General features: G+C 44.4%; 1 long non-coding RNA gene across 3 annotated transcripts in view; it reads left to right on the top strand.

Moving 5' to 3' along the window:
* LOC310679614 overlaps positions 1–13,437 on the top strand; it is a 46,152-nt gene that overhangs the window by 30,444 nt on the left and 2,271 nt on the right. For 2 of the 3 annotated variants that reach the window (XR_014512398.1, XR_014512399.1), the window contains exon 1: positions 13,018–13,435. This is a non-coding gene — a long non-coding RNA (uncharacterized lncRNA). Of the gene's footprint in view, positions 1–10,125; positions 10,255–13,017; positions 13,436–13,437 lie in introns of those variants that run through there. The other variant, XR_014512397.1, reaches the window with a different exon arrangement.

Genomic DNA, 13,437 nt, shown 5'->3' with positions numbered 1-13,437 from the left:
AGCAAAGTCACTTAGAGTCCAGAGAGAAAATAAATCTTAATACTTTACTGAGGAAACTGAACCAAAACACAGCATAATTTGAGGAGAAATAAACAGAGATGTTTTCTCTTTTTTACCTTAGGTTTTGTACATAGCAAGGAGACATTCAACCAAACATACAAAGAAAAGCTCCCTCAAGACTACACACCCAATCAGGACATGTGTTACCTCAAAACTAAGTCCCATTGAGTGGGGCTGACTCCCTTATTGTTAACCATTTCCTCCACACAAGTAAGTCCTCCTGACTTACTGACAGCAGAATTGACTGTTAAGTTAGAAACTTAATGATCCTTCCTGCTGTGACTTGACCACCAAGGTTTACCAATAAGAGCCAGATGCGAAACAGTGGCTCAGCCAGGTATATACACTAAGAATTGAGGAAATAATTTGTGCACATGTTCAGACCAGAATCAAGCTCACATTCCCCCCCCCCCTCCACAAAAATGCTGAACTCCTGATCTCACCCCAATCTCCACCATGTACTTCTTTCAACAACCCAATTTGGGTATAGGAGAAGTTGTTTATTTGTTCCTATAGCTAGAAAATTGGAGGTCAGATCCCCCAGATATCTTACTAGTAGTTCCCAATTTACCTTCTGCCCAGAATAACATTTCCCAGCAAGCCCAGCAAGAACATTTTCTCTGGCCTGGAGACTATCCTTATGAGAAAGAGGATGGAATGAGAGAGAAAGAGAGAGGAGAACAGCTTGAAAGCAGGTCTGCGAAGGCTACTAAAGCGCAAGCTGGAGTGGAAGACATTTATTAACAGACTGAAAACCAAGGTAGCTCTGTGACTGTACACAAACCGAGTGTGTCAGAAAAGCTCTGGAAGAGAAAGGCCTAATACGTTCCTGAACTTGGCAAGGCCTACCAGGACCGTCCGTATCATGAGGGAGAGTGAAATGCCCGCCTCAGGCAGTTGGATTTTGGTGTCATGAAAGGGCAGCACATTTTTAACCTGCTTGATTTATTATTACTGTATTTTTACTCCCAGGGAGAGGCGCTTGAGGAATTTTCTGCCTCAGGTGCCAAAATGAGTTGAGCAGCTTATACACCTTGACTTGGAGGGGACATTTGCTGGTCAACCTCAGACAGCAAAATGTCCTGGGCTGGACGAGGCATGACTTCAAGCTGCCAGTTAATCACCGCCTGTATATGTGGATGTCAGGAAACAGAAGATATTTACCAGTCACTTTGAGACATTCTATTTATACACTGCAGAGAGCTGCTGTTGTCTTGGTCCCTAGTTTATAGATTCCACTACAGCTGGGGATGACTTGAACAAAAGCTGTAATTTCCAGAGAAATCAAAATGTGTGTGCAACTCAGGGCCGTCTTCAGCATATCAAGTGCCGTGGTGCAAATATCCCTCCAGCGCCCCTCCCCCCCGATTCCCAGAGTTGTTGATCTTTTCCCAAGCCTCTGTGGGGATTGCTCTCCTCCCGCGGAGGCTTGGGAGGCAAGCTGCACGCCCGCCAACCATATGGGGCACAGCTGGCAGGCGTGCCAGGAAAGGGGAGGCCACCGGCAAAGCCGCGCAGCTCCTCCACTCGCTGGGGCACCCCTGAGAGGCCAGTGCCCTGGTGCAACGCGCCAGTAAGCCCAATAGGAAAGACTGCTCTGGTGCCACTTACAATATTGCATTGTGGCACAGAAACTTAGGGTGGTTTTCAACTAAGTTTTACCTGGAGCAGGCCCTACAAAGGTGGTTCAACTAATTTCAGTCTACTCTGAGTAACATTGAGCTGGATGCTACTCTGGGGAAAAAACTTTCCTAAAACAAAGACTGTCTTCTACACCCAGTGTTTCTGATAGCACAAAGTCTTGAGGAGCTGTAGTTGAGTTATAGGTAGTGTTCTGCCTCCATGGCTGGAGCCAGTATGTCTTCTCTACACCAGCTGCTGATGACAGTGCTGTTGTGGTCATGTCCTGCCCATGAACAATCTGTAGGCCTCTGGTTGACCACTGTCAGAACAGAATACTAAGCTAGATGGGCCTTCGCCTGATCCAGAAAGGCTGTTCTTATGTTCATATACAGTGGTACCTCGGGTTAAGTACTTAATTCGTTCCGGAGGTCCGTTCTTAACCTGAAACTGTTTTTAACCTGAAGCACGACTTTAGCTAATGGGGCCTCCTGCTGCTGCTGCTGCGCCACTGGAGCATGATTTCTGTTCTCATTCTGAAGCAAAGTTCTTAACCCGAGGTAATATTTCTGGGTTAGCATAGTCTGTAACCCGAAGCATCTGTAACCTGAAGCGTATGTAACCCGAGATACCACTGTACAATAAACTTCCACGGCAACTCACCATCCTTAATCTGATAATGGGACTTATACACTTGGAGTGGGTACTCAACTTTATTTTAACATGTTCTAGATCACTGGTCTTGAACGAGTGGGTCATGACCTGATACAAGGTGGATCGCAACAGGAGCACTTCCACATGCAAATATATGATAAAAGATTAAGAACTGGCATACTCTCCAACATTTCTCTGATGAAAATAAGGACGCCCTATTCTATTATTATTGTTATTACCCTCCAACATTTCTCTGCTGAAAATAGGGACGTCCTAAGTGGGACATTCCAGGATCAAATCAGAAACCAGGGCGCCTTTTGTACATCCAGGACTGTCCCTGGAAAATAAGGAGACTTGGAAGTCTGAAAAGGGTCCTGGAACTGAAAATGTTGACAATAGCTGTTCTAGATTGTATGTTTGTAATTACCTATGGCTAATTTTATGCTGTGAACTGCCCTGGCATTGTCAGATGAAGGGTGGTATACAAATTTAATCAATAAAATAAATCAATGGAATGTGTGCATTTATTCTCAAAATACTGCTCTTCTCCTCCAAAGTGAAAGCAAGGGGCTAGATTATATCTTGCAAATCTCTGCTTTCTTCTGCTCACCAAAGAGTTGTTTGAGTGTCAGAGTATCTACGTAACTGCGGCTGTGCATATATTTGGACCAGGGCCATATCACGTAGTTAAACCAGAAGTTTGGGTGCAGAATGTATTTAGCAGAGGCTGTCTGTTTTCCTAGCTTTTGTATGTGCCGTTTTTGGTGTGGCTTTCAGAATAACATGCCATGTACGTTCCAGCCCCTGCATGGAAGAAACAAAATGTCTCTGTCACTTTGTGTTGTTTGACTTTGCAAATGTAATTAGGCAACTACCTGATGTTGGTACATCGGGGCACCTCATGGAGTTTTTAATAGCGCTAAGTTATGAGTCGCTGTAGCATGGAGCTGAGTTGTAATTGTCACACTTTACTTTTGGCAGTGTATTAACTCCCGCCAGATTTCTAACTCCCAGAATGTATGTGATTGCCAAGTTAGGCCATCTGTAAACACTAACACTTGGTGAACTAACCAAATACACAGTTTGACTATATATTTTTTCCAGGACACGAATAGAGATTATCTCTGGGGATGCAAAAGAGAGAGAGCATAATCCAGCCAGACTTAAATCTCATTGATTTTAACAACAAAAACTTAACACCTAATTAGCTCTTCCACCAAACTCATTGTTACTCTGAGACTGCAAGTCTGTGCATTTTCACTCAGAAACAAGTTGCTGTGAATTGAATGGGTCTTAATCCTGCTTGCAACCTTAGACTGCAATCCTGAGCACATTTATCTAGAATAGAGATAGACCAAACTGTTAATTTGGGTTTCTCTCAGTCCCCGCCTCTATTAAATTCAGTTCTAGACATTTCCATATCTGATTGAGGTTTTTTTTTAAAGCCCTCATGAACATTTAAGTGTGAATTTCTCATAAAATACACAATTTTGCCTGATACACTCTTTTTTTTTTTTTTGCAAAACAATTCCACCTACAATAATGCTTTTTAATGCGGTATTTTCATCAACCTATGCATTTTTATGCACACTTTGCCCTAGTATATGCATTTTGGCACACATTACTTGGCTAGAGAACTGCATTGTTTTGTAAAATGAGAATTGGGCAGGTTTACCTTCATGCCTACCTGGGCATGGTCTCGGTTGTAGGTAGTGGATCTTCTTTTGGATAACTATGCTTAGAAATCAATGACTATGGGTCAGTCTCAGAGGTTAACCTGTGAGGTGAATCTACGTGAACCTTTTCTTCAAACCAGGCACTTTCTTTTGGAATATTTTGAAGAATTGGTTACAAACCTGTAGGAAATAAGCTGAATAAACAGGCATACTTTTTGCGTCTCGAAGCCCCAAGAGCCACCCCCAAAATAAATACACACAGACATTTATATTAATTTAAGTTTTTGGGCAAATTTTGCCCACAACTTTATTGAAATACAATCACGTGAGCGGTATTGGCTTAGGCATTGACTCCCCACTATAACTGACTCCACCTCTCAGGGTGATCTTTCAATGGGGTAAACCAAACGAGGGAGCAAGGTCAATGAGGACCAACCTAAGCTCACCCCGGGGTTCCTGTGGTCCTGTCATGGCCCTAGCCCCTCAAGCGGACTTCGGACGAGATCCAGGACCCCCCAGATTCCTTTAACGGAAGACCCAAATCCTGGAGGGGCAGGTGATGGCCACAGCTCCCCTCCCCACAATCCAACTGAGCCAATGCCTAACTGCCACCTTACAAGTTGTGCCGATTTGCTAAGAGGTAGGTGAAAACCAAATGGCTAAAAGCCAATCTGCCAAATGGAAAAAATTCCTACCCAGCCCCTGTTGCAAAACAGGTGACCCAAACCAAAGCAAGGCCAAGCGACTCTACATAAACTAGGGAGGGTGGGCGGGTGTTCAGCCGTGCAAATGCAAGTGCCTCACTTGCATCATACTGCTGCTTTTAAAGCCCCTGGGATCACGCCACCTACTGGCTATTGGCTAAAACAGCCTGGCATGATCCCAGGGGAATGGCCAGGACTTCCTGCTCCTCCCCCCATTTTAACCCTTTCAGGTGAGCTCTTGGGTCCCGAGTGCAACCAGGACCCTCTGTTATGAGGATCCCATTTGTGGCACAATCCTGTACATGTCTTCTCAAAAGTAAGTCCTATTGAGTTCAGTGGCGCTGACTCCTGAGTAAATGGGCACAGGGTTGCAGCCACAATCTATTGTGTCTGTACGATGATGGCATCCTCAGCTATGCAATCCATGTTCCAGTGTTACTGTTTCATTTTCTGAGAAATGCCCGCTATTTTCAGTCTTGAAGAGGCCACACACTGTGTGGGAGTGCCAGGAGTACTATATTTCTCTGTTGTAAAGATGATGATCAGCGGCTGATAATGTCCATCTTGAGACTGTAGCTGTTTGCAAGAATAATGTATGTCAAGCAAACCGTTCACATTAAATAGGCACATTTCTGGAGTTTCGAACAGCGAAGGATTATTACATACCCAACACTTCCTATGTGTGCATTAACCACACTCGGTGTGGGGGCATGGAGTTCATAAACCATGTAAGACAACGCGTGTGCCTGTGTGTGTTAAGCAAAAATCACAGAATTGATTGAATGTACCAAATTGAACGTGCAAGTACATTTCAGTGAAAAATGTATGCTGTCTGCAGAAACATGGGAGCAGTAGACGAACACAGTTTAGAATACATGTCAAATGAGAGATCATCTGTGTGATCACCACATCTAGACAACATATCAAATGAAAATAAAGATATACAAAAAGGCAGTACATTGCTTCATGTGGTGTGTATGTGACGATAGCCTTCCTGCTGTTTGCTCCTGGGTAAAAAAAAGAGAGAGAGATGGGGCAGGGTGATAAAACAAATTGTGCCAGTATGTGGAAGGGAAGAGAAGGAGAACATATATCTTGCTCTTTATTAACAGTGTTACAAAAAAAAAAAAAAGGCCAATAGATTCTCATGCACTTATACAATTGCATTCTGCACAGCAACAAATCACAATGCCACATTTTCCCTGGCATAAAATATTGCGCCTTGAATATTTCAGAAATGCAACAGACGTGCTGCTGCAATGAACAAATGGGTTATCATTTCAGTATCGTCAGCTAACACTAGCTTTTCTTTATAACCAAAGAGTACAACTAGCAGATCCAAAGGCACTTCGTCACCTGTTATGGTTTGGATTTATTCTTTTAGACCAAAACAGCCTTATCTCCAGGCAAGACCAGAATATGCGGAGTGAATCAGGATTACAGAAAGCACATCTCAAAGAGGTGTTCTTTGCACCATATGGTTGGGTCTCTTCATGCACTGTACATGGTAATTCAAATGTGGATGACGTCCCATCAAGGTAACTAAAAACTTCAGTGAGAAGTCACCAGTTTGATTGGCACGTTTGATGAAGAAACTTGCTCAGCTGCATTGCGGAACAAGGACCATTTGCCCTATAAAGTCTTCTCTTACTTACCGAGTGGTCCAATGTCCCCTTAGACCAGGCGGGATGTGTGTGTGTGTGTGTGTGTGTGTTGAACAGAGGTTTCCTTCCACTCAACACGATTGGCAGAGCTGCCTACCACTGGTTGCTGAGCAGCAGGCAGATCTCTCGAGATTTCTAGAAAGCCCTTAAGCATTGTGTTCCAGGAGTGGGGCAGAGCTGGCCAGGGATCTCATAGATTTGCTGCCTCTGCAAAGTGGCTGGACCAATAGCACAACCCAGGAGACAGCTCTATGAAACAGATATGCTTTAGTCCAAAAGCCTACAGTTCCTACAGTTAACGATTGAGCCAGTTCCCAAACTGAGTCAAGGAGAACCACAACCAATGAGAAATGAATGCCTATTTATTGGGGCTGGGTGGAGAGGGAATTGTGTGAAATAATGTTGTTTCTGGAAATGGCCTCGTTCGCTCTGTTGTGTTGTTCCTTGTGACTTGAGAGGTGTCTTCTCGTTTGTCTCTGGGCTCTCAAGCAACATTTTTAATTACAAAGAAGAGATGAATTGGTGAGACCCGTTATTGCTTGTTCTTGGCAAAGTGTACACAGCTTCAGGAGGGAGGGACGAAGGATTTAAACCTGGTAAGCACGGAAGAATTAAGTGTAGGAAACAGTGGGAATAAATGTTATGAGAAAAGGACTGACACAAGCTTGCATTTTCTTGGTTGGAAAACAAGTGCACAAGATGAACGTAGCCTTCAAAGAACTATTTGATGGAGAAGGGTCAGGTTTTAATTGGGGGGGGGGGGCTGCAATGACTGGCATGGTACAGCATTGTTCATGGTGTGTGACTGCTTGTGGTGGCGACTGGTGGAAAGGAAAACAGTCTGCCTACATACTACCTCTGCAGCAAATGGCTTTTGTTTATTTCAGGGACTGCAGTTGGGTTGTTCACCTAGTAAAGGGAGCTTTTTTGGAGTTGATTAATGTGCCTTTCCACCCATTAGGCTGTAATCCAAAGGGGGTTCAGCCACTATATCCTAAGCTCTGCCAGGCTCTTGCCAGCAGGGGAGATTCCTGTGGGTTGTCCCACCACTGGAAATGATAGAAGTGCGAGTAAGGGCTTGGCAGCACTTCCATTTGTCCCACTGCTTTCCCCCAGGGAAACTGCAGTTTACTTCTGAATCAGACCAAAAAGCAAGCAGGTTTCCTGCAGAATGCTGTTTGGTAAAGAATTGCCTGTCTCGCGATAAAAAAAAATGACTTGACTTGTCATGATATGACATGACATGACTGCCTTGTTATGACATGACCCAACCTGACCCGACCTGACATTATCATGACATGTCATGTCCCTACATGATCTCTCCCCCAGAACCTAGCACCAGTCCCACTTGTCATGCACGTTTCCTAGTTCCCCTGCTCTGTTGGTGCTTCTGGGATGCAAAACAAAAACACAACAGAGGGCTGTCCAGTAGCACCTTAGAGACCAACTAAGTTTGTTCTTGGTATAAGCTTTTGTGTGCGTGCACACTTCTTCAGCTAACTGGCATCTGAAGACGTGTGCATGCACACGAAAGCTTATACCAAAAACAAACTTAGTTGGTTTTTAAGGTGCTACTGAACATTTTATTAATTTTTTTATACATAATCGACAACGTCCTAGATTGGCAAAAACAGGAATGAGGGCAAAACTCTTTAAACCGCTCTGACTTGCCCTGGGATGATTGTCTGGATGTAAAGAGCAGAATGGGGTCTCTGCTGCCCTTCCCCACAGCTGATAGGCTGGGCAGTCAGTTCCTGCAGTGGTGCTGGAGGGGCAAAAGGGGACATTCCTAGATCCAATCGGATGCTGGGATGAGCTCTTGTCCATTTGTGATGTCCCAGGAAATTCAGGGTGTGCAAAAACAGCCCACACATGCGAACCTGTCTATGCAATAAACAGCATGATTCTAAACACACTTCCTAAAAAGTAATTTCATTGAGCTCAATGCACTGTATGGGACTTCCCTCTGTGTAAACATGGTCCAGATTGCACTGGAGGTTTCTTATGGAAACTTTATTAACAAGGGATGGATCCTTTATTTTGTGTAGCAGCAGCTCAAGCGCCATTTGTGATCTACAGTAATACCTCCGTGAATGTCTGCCTTGTCTAGCGTCCATTCTGGTGAACGTCCATGGCAAACCTGGAAGTACTGGAATGGATTACTTCTGGGTTTGCCACTCGCACATGCGCAGAAGCGCAAACCACTCCACACACGTGTGCAGACGCAGCACTTTGCCCTGCATCCTTTTTGGCTAGTGGCTGGGGCTCTGGAACAGATTCCGGCCGCAAAACGAGGTACGACTGTATTTGCAAGTACAATTTTTTAAATCCTGGAAACAGAAAACGTTTTGGCAGTTTCATTTGTGCCCCACAAAAACGGTTCTGTTCCCCTCAAGGGACAGTCATTAGGATGTTGTTGTGACCAGCCTGCAAGGCGGATAGAATGGTATTTATTTTGTTTATCGTGATCGTTCATTCTTCCACATACAAATAAGGAGAGCGTAAAATCCAGAGCGCCTTTCCGCTGTGGCAAACAAGTTAGTTCTTAATGCCCCTCATTTCTCGCTGTAAGATTTCGATTCCCCACCCCACCAGATAACCAGGATAAAGTTAGAGCTACGAATTAGAACAGCTTCTCTTGGGGTTTAGTGACTTTACAACATGTAGCCTATCATAACCTACAGTTTCCTCCTTGCCTCAGTTAGTGAAAGACAGCTCTGGAGCAGAGAGGCATCAGGTATTCAAACATTTATGTAACACTGGAGATAAAATGTCACTAGCAATATAAACAGTTGACTTGCAGCCCACGCCATAAATCCTTGGGCACACAAGAAAGGAGTCAGCCGGCATCGGGATTCCTGACATCTTCTGGTAACTGTACTTTCTCCAGATAGCCGCTAAGCCGGGCAGGAGCTTATTTCATGCATTAAATTACTTGCGGCCGAGACAATTAGAAAATCCAAACAATTAGTAAGATATCACATGTCTGCCATGTTATTGTAAACCGGCAAAAGCTCTTCCAAAGTGCCATGTTCCCCGGATTTAAGGAAACGCTGCCCTCTTGTGCAGGAAAATGAAGCAACCACAATATTTCCCCCCCTTTTCTTTGCCAAATAGCCCACTTCCTAACAGCAAGCACAACACAGGGACTCAGCCCTGAAAACCCATTCACAAGGGGAGCAGGGTAGGCGGAGGAAATCGTTTCCTTTCCTTCTTCTTCTCTGTATCCCAGGGAGAAGGTTGTATGCACAGGCAAAATATTGCCTAACTTTGCAAGCAGTCTAGGAATTTTGTATCTTTTTAAATGTGTCTCAATGCTCAGATCCAAATTACATGGGGGAACTGGTCTCTTTCCTGCCTTTGTTTTATTGGGTCCATAATAACCTGGTGATGTAATGCTGGGTATAAATGCAAATAGGGAAAAGGCTGTTGCTCAGTGGTAAAAATACTCAGGTTCAATCCCTGGTGTTTGCAGGTAGGAGAAGTCTCCTGCCTAAAACCCTGGTGAGGTACTATTAATCAATGTAGACAACACTGAGCTATGCTGAGCTAGATATACCAATGGCCTGATTCGATATAAGGTGGCTTTGCGTGTGCCACTAATGAAAAAGGGGTTTGATTTTAGCAGTTAAGCAGAATGAATTCTGTCCACTCTCGTTACATGAGAAGTTGATGGCCTCAGAGTCATGCTTCTGTTCACAAACGTCACGTCTGTGTAACCGTTCTTGCTGTCTGTCTCTCTCTTAGAACCATCCTTCAGGCAGTAAAGCGCCAAGCAACGATTAAAGATTTGCTGCAGTCGCGAAGTCTGGCTGGACGGAGTGCCCCCAACAGTTCAACGCCTCCACTGAACTGTTTAACAAACATGGCGCATCGGTAAGTGGCAGAAATGAAATCCGGTCCCTCTGTTGTGCGGAGCGAGGATGCAAAGCAGATAGCAACTCACAAACCTCCAGGATCGCTGTAGAGGCTGGAGTGAGCGGGGCTGTTGCTCTTTGTTTAGGCAGCCATAAAAATCCTTTACAGCTTCATCTCTGTGGGAAAATGGAACAGGGACAGAGGGTGATGAAACTTCTTTCCAAATTCATGTTTAGGCTGCAATCCTGTAGCCCATGAATAAGCTGCATTGAATTTAACAGGGCTTCCATCTGAGATCACACTTTTTCATTACTTAACTGCAATACCATCGGATGTGGCCAGGATGACAGCCATTGATGCAGTTTAGACCAAGACACCCACTGCCCTGAAATAAAATCCTCATTGTAGCAGGCCAGGATGTTGCTGTGCTGTTTAGAACATTGACGGGGAACCTGTGGACCTCCAAATGGTGCTGGAAACCAGTTCCTGTCAGTCCCAGCCAGCATGACCAACAGTCATGGATTTCGAGAGTATTAGTTCAACATCACTGGGAGGGCCACAAGCTCCATACCCCTGATTGAGAAACAGGGACAGTCAAAGACATTAAGCTGCCTGAGGCAAAGGTGACAATCCCTCTCAATTCTATGCGTTAGAGGCCAGTGGGCTGGGAGCTGAATCTTCCTTCAGCACTGGTGATGGGATAGCATCCTCCACCATACCAGAGGACCTCAGGAGATACCATATGGCAACAAAAAAGAATGGCTGGGTGCTCAAAAGGAATGGCCAGAGACTGTTCCTGTTTCCCCTGAGCATCTGCTGCCTGAAATGGTTGCCTGCCTCTGCCAAATGGTAGGGCCGGCCTTGTTTAGAAGAAAGTAAGCGGGGAGTTGGCGAATATTTATAACATTATGCAGTGTGTAGAGAAAGCGCACAGAGAGACATAAGACTAAAATGAAGCTGGTTCAGGACAAATGGAAGTGTATCTTCATAAGAAAGCTATGTAATTCAGTACTTGAAGGGCCAGTTATGGTCGGCAACTTAGACGGCTTTACAAGGAGATTAGGCAAAAAATGGAGGACAAGTTTATAATCGCTCTTAGTCATGTTGGCTTTGTACTACCCTCCAGGTTCAGAGGCACGAACCTACCAAATTTGCCCATTCTGAAACAATAGAAGAACTGAAACACAGCATTTCTTCAAAATGCCGACTCCTCTGAATTTTGCAATGCAGTTCTTCCATGAAGTAATGCATACAATAGTGCATATTCTTCTGTAAAGTGTCCATAAAACATGAATATACTTGTGAAAATAACATATACAATGCATTATTTTAGGCGAAATTGCCTTGGGGGGGATGTGCATTTGGGGCAAAATTGCATAAAAACATCCCTATTAGGAGGGGGGGGGGGGGAATCACAAACTGATGTGGAAATGTAGAGAGCTGAATTTAAGATTGGAAAGCAAAGAAACTGAGAGAAGCCAAAATTAACAGATTCACCCCACCCTAGAGAGGACCCTTATGCTCAGCTTTGGCCTCCCCAAGATCTGGTTGGCCATTGTGGGAAACAGGACGCTGAAGTAAATCATCATTTTGTCTGATCCATCAGAGCTCATATTATGCTTCTAACTAGAATTTTGGGGGTCCGATACCCTGGGTGCAAATCAGGGAGGTGGCTAGTCAGATATTTGTTGGAATGGGAGTAAGTTACTTACAGCAGTGTCAGGAGCAAGCTAGCAATAAATCACACTGTGCATGTTGGAGTCCCGTCCCCCTCCCCCCCCCAAGCAATCAGAGACTGTGCCTGTGTGGCTGTCTTTGCTTCTCCTGCTTCATGCCTCTTCTGATAATGGGAGACCAGTGGGAAGGGAGCTTGCCGCAGCAGGCAGGGGAGACACCTGTGACTTCACCATCCTGACTTAGCTCTGCTCCTCCTGCTCCAGCCTCTGCCTCCGATTCTGGAGTTCTCTCTGCCACAGACTGTTCCAGCTCACTAGGTCCTGTTACCTCCTGAGCTTTGAAGACCTCCTCTTCCCAGTCTTCTCCCTCTTCCACTCATCGTTATGCCAACACCACTCCCTGGGCTCTGGGCCTTCTTCCCTTGGTGGTTCCCCTGCTGGTTCCTCCCACCATTCCTCTGCATCCAACCAGTACATGACAGGCATGTGTCACAACAGAAGAGGTTAAGAACACCATGCATAGTGTTGCAGTCTTTGTGGAGCAGTCATTTGGAATTGTTTATGGGGCGGTTGTATGTCAATAAGCATTCATTCTGCAGTTGATCTCACACGTTTCAACTTGGTTCCTCTTCACTTTCCAAAACCTACTATTTGTTTATTTTTTTACATGAGCATTTGTTGTGCTATGGAAACAGAGCACTTTAATTCCCTTTAATAGCATAAATGCAAAGTTCTGTCTTGCTAAATGCTGAGGTATGACCCTTGCCTCCTTCTTTTATGGGCTGGTATTGACTGGACCCAGAAGAAGAGGCAAGCAGATAGGCAACAGCAGCAATGGCAAGGTGATGATGGGTGAAATTTTATTAAAAAATTTTTTGGGAGGAGGAGGGCAAACGAGCTTGAATTCTGGGGGAAGGGTTCCTCTTCACTCACTTGTTTAATATCCAAAACAGCTGCTAGTCTTGTGTCATCTCTAATGCTCACAAACCTCTCACACAGAAGGCTGTTGATTTTCTAACTATTACTATTTCCATTTTTACAAAATCTGAAAAGGGAGGCAGTCGCTACGAACAAAGCCCTTGTCTTGCCAAACGTGGAATGGAGGTTGAGACGAAACAAGTGATTTTCTTTTTTTCCTTGTTCCTTTATGAGGTTGTTAAATGACTGTATCCTCACTTCTAGTGGTCATTTGTTCTGTAGTCTACTTGCCTTCTCATGGGGACACTTAACAGAAGGCAGCCAATGAAGGCAAAATGAAATGTAATGATAAAATACACTCTCACTTAAAAAAAAAAATCCTTCAGAAGCATTGAGATAATAACTTGGGCATGGGGGAAATCCCCCAGAATTCAAGCTTGTTAAATATTTTGAAATCTGAGTGGGGGGGATTAACTGGGAGGACAAAGAAGTTTAGAATGCGGTTTATTCCATTATGTTAATGAAATGGTTAATTCTATTGCCATAGCAACAAAGAACAGCCATGATAAAAAGCTAAAGGTCTCCACACAAATGCTTGATACAAGGT

Source organism: Podarcis tiliguerta, assembly GCF_965153285.1.
Source record: "Podarcis tiliguerta genome assembly, chromosome: 6".
NCBI lineage: Eukaryota > Metazoa > Chordata > Lepidosauria > Squamata > Lacertidae > Podarcis > Podarcis tiliguerta.
Note: the sequence above shows the minus strand (reverse complement) of the source record. Positions and strands in the feature narration are given on the sequence as shown.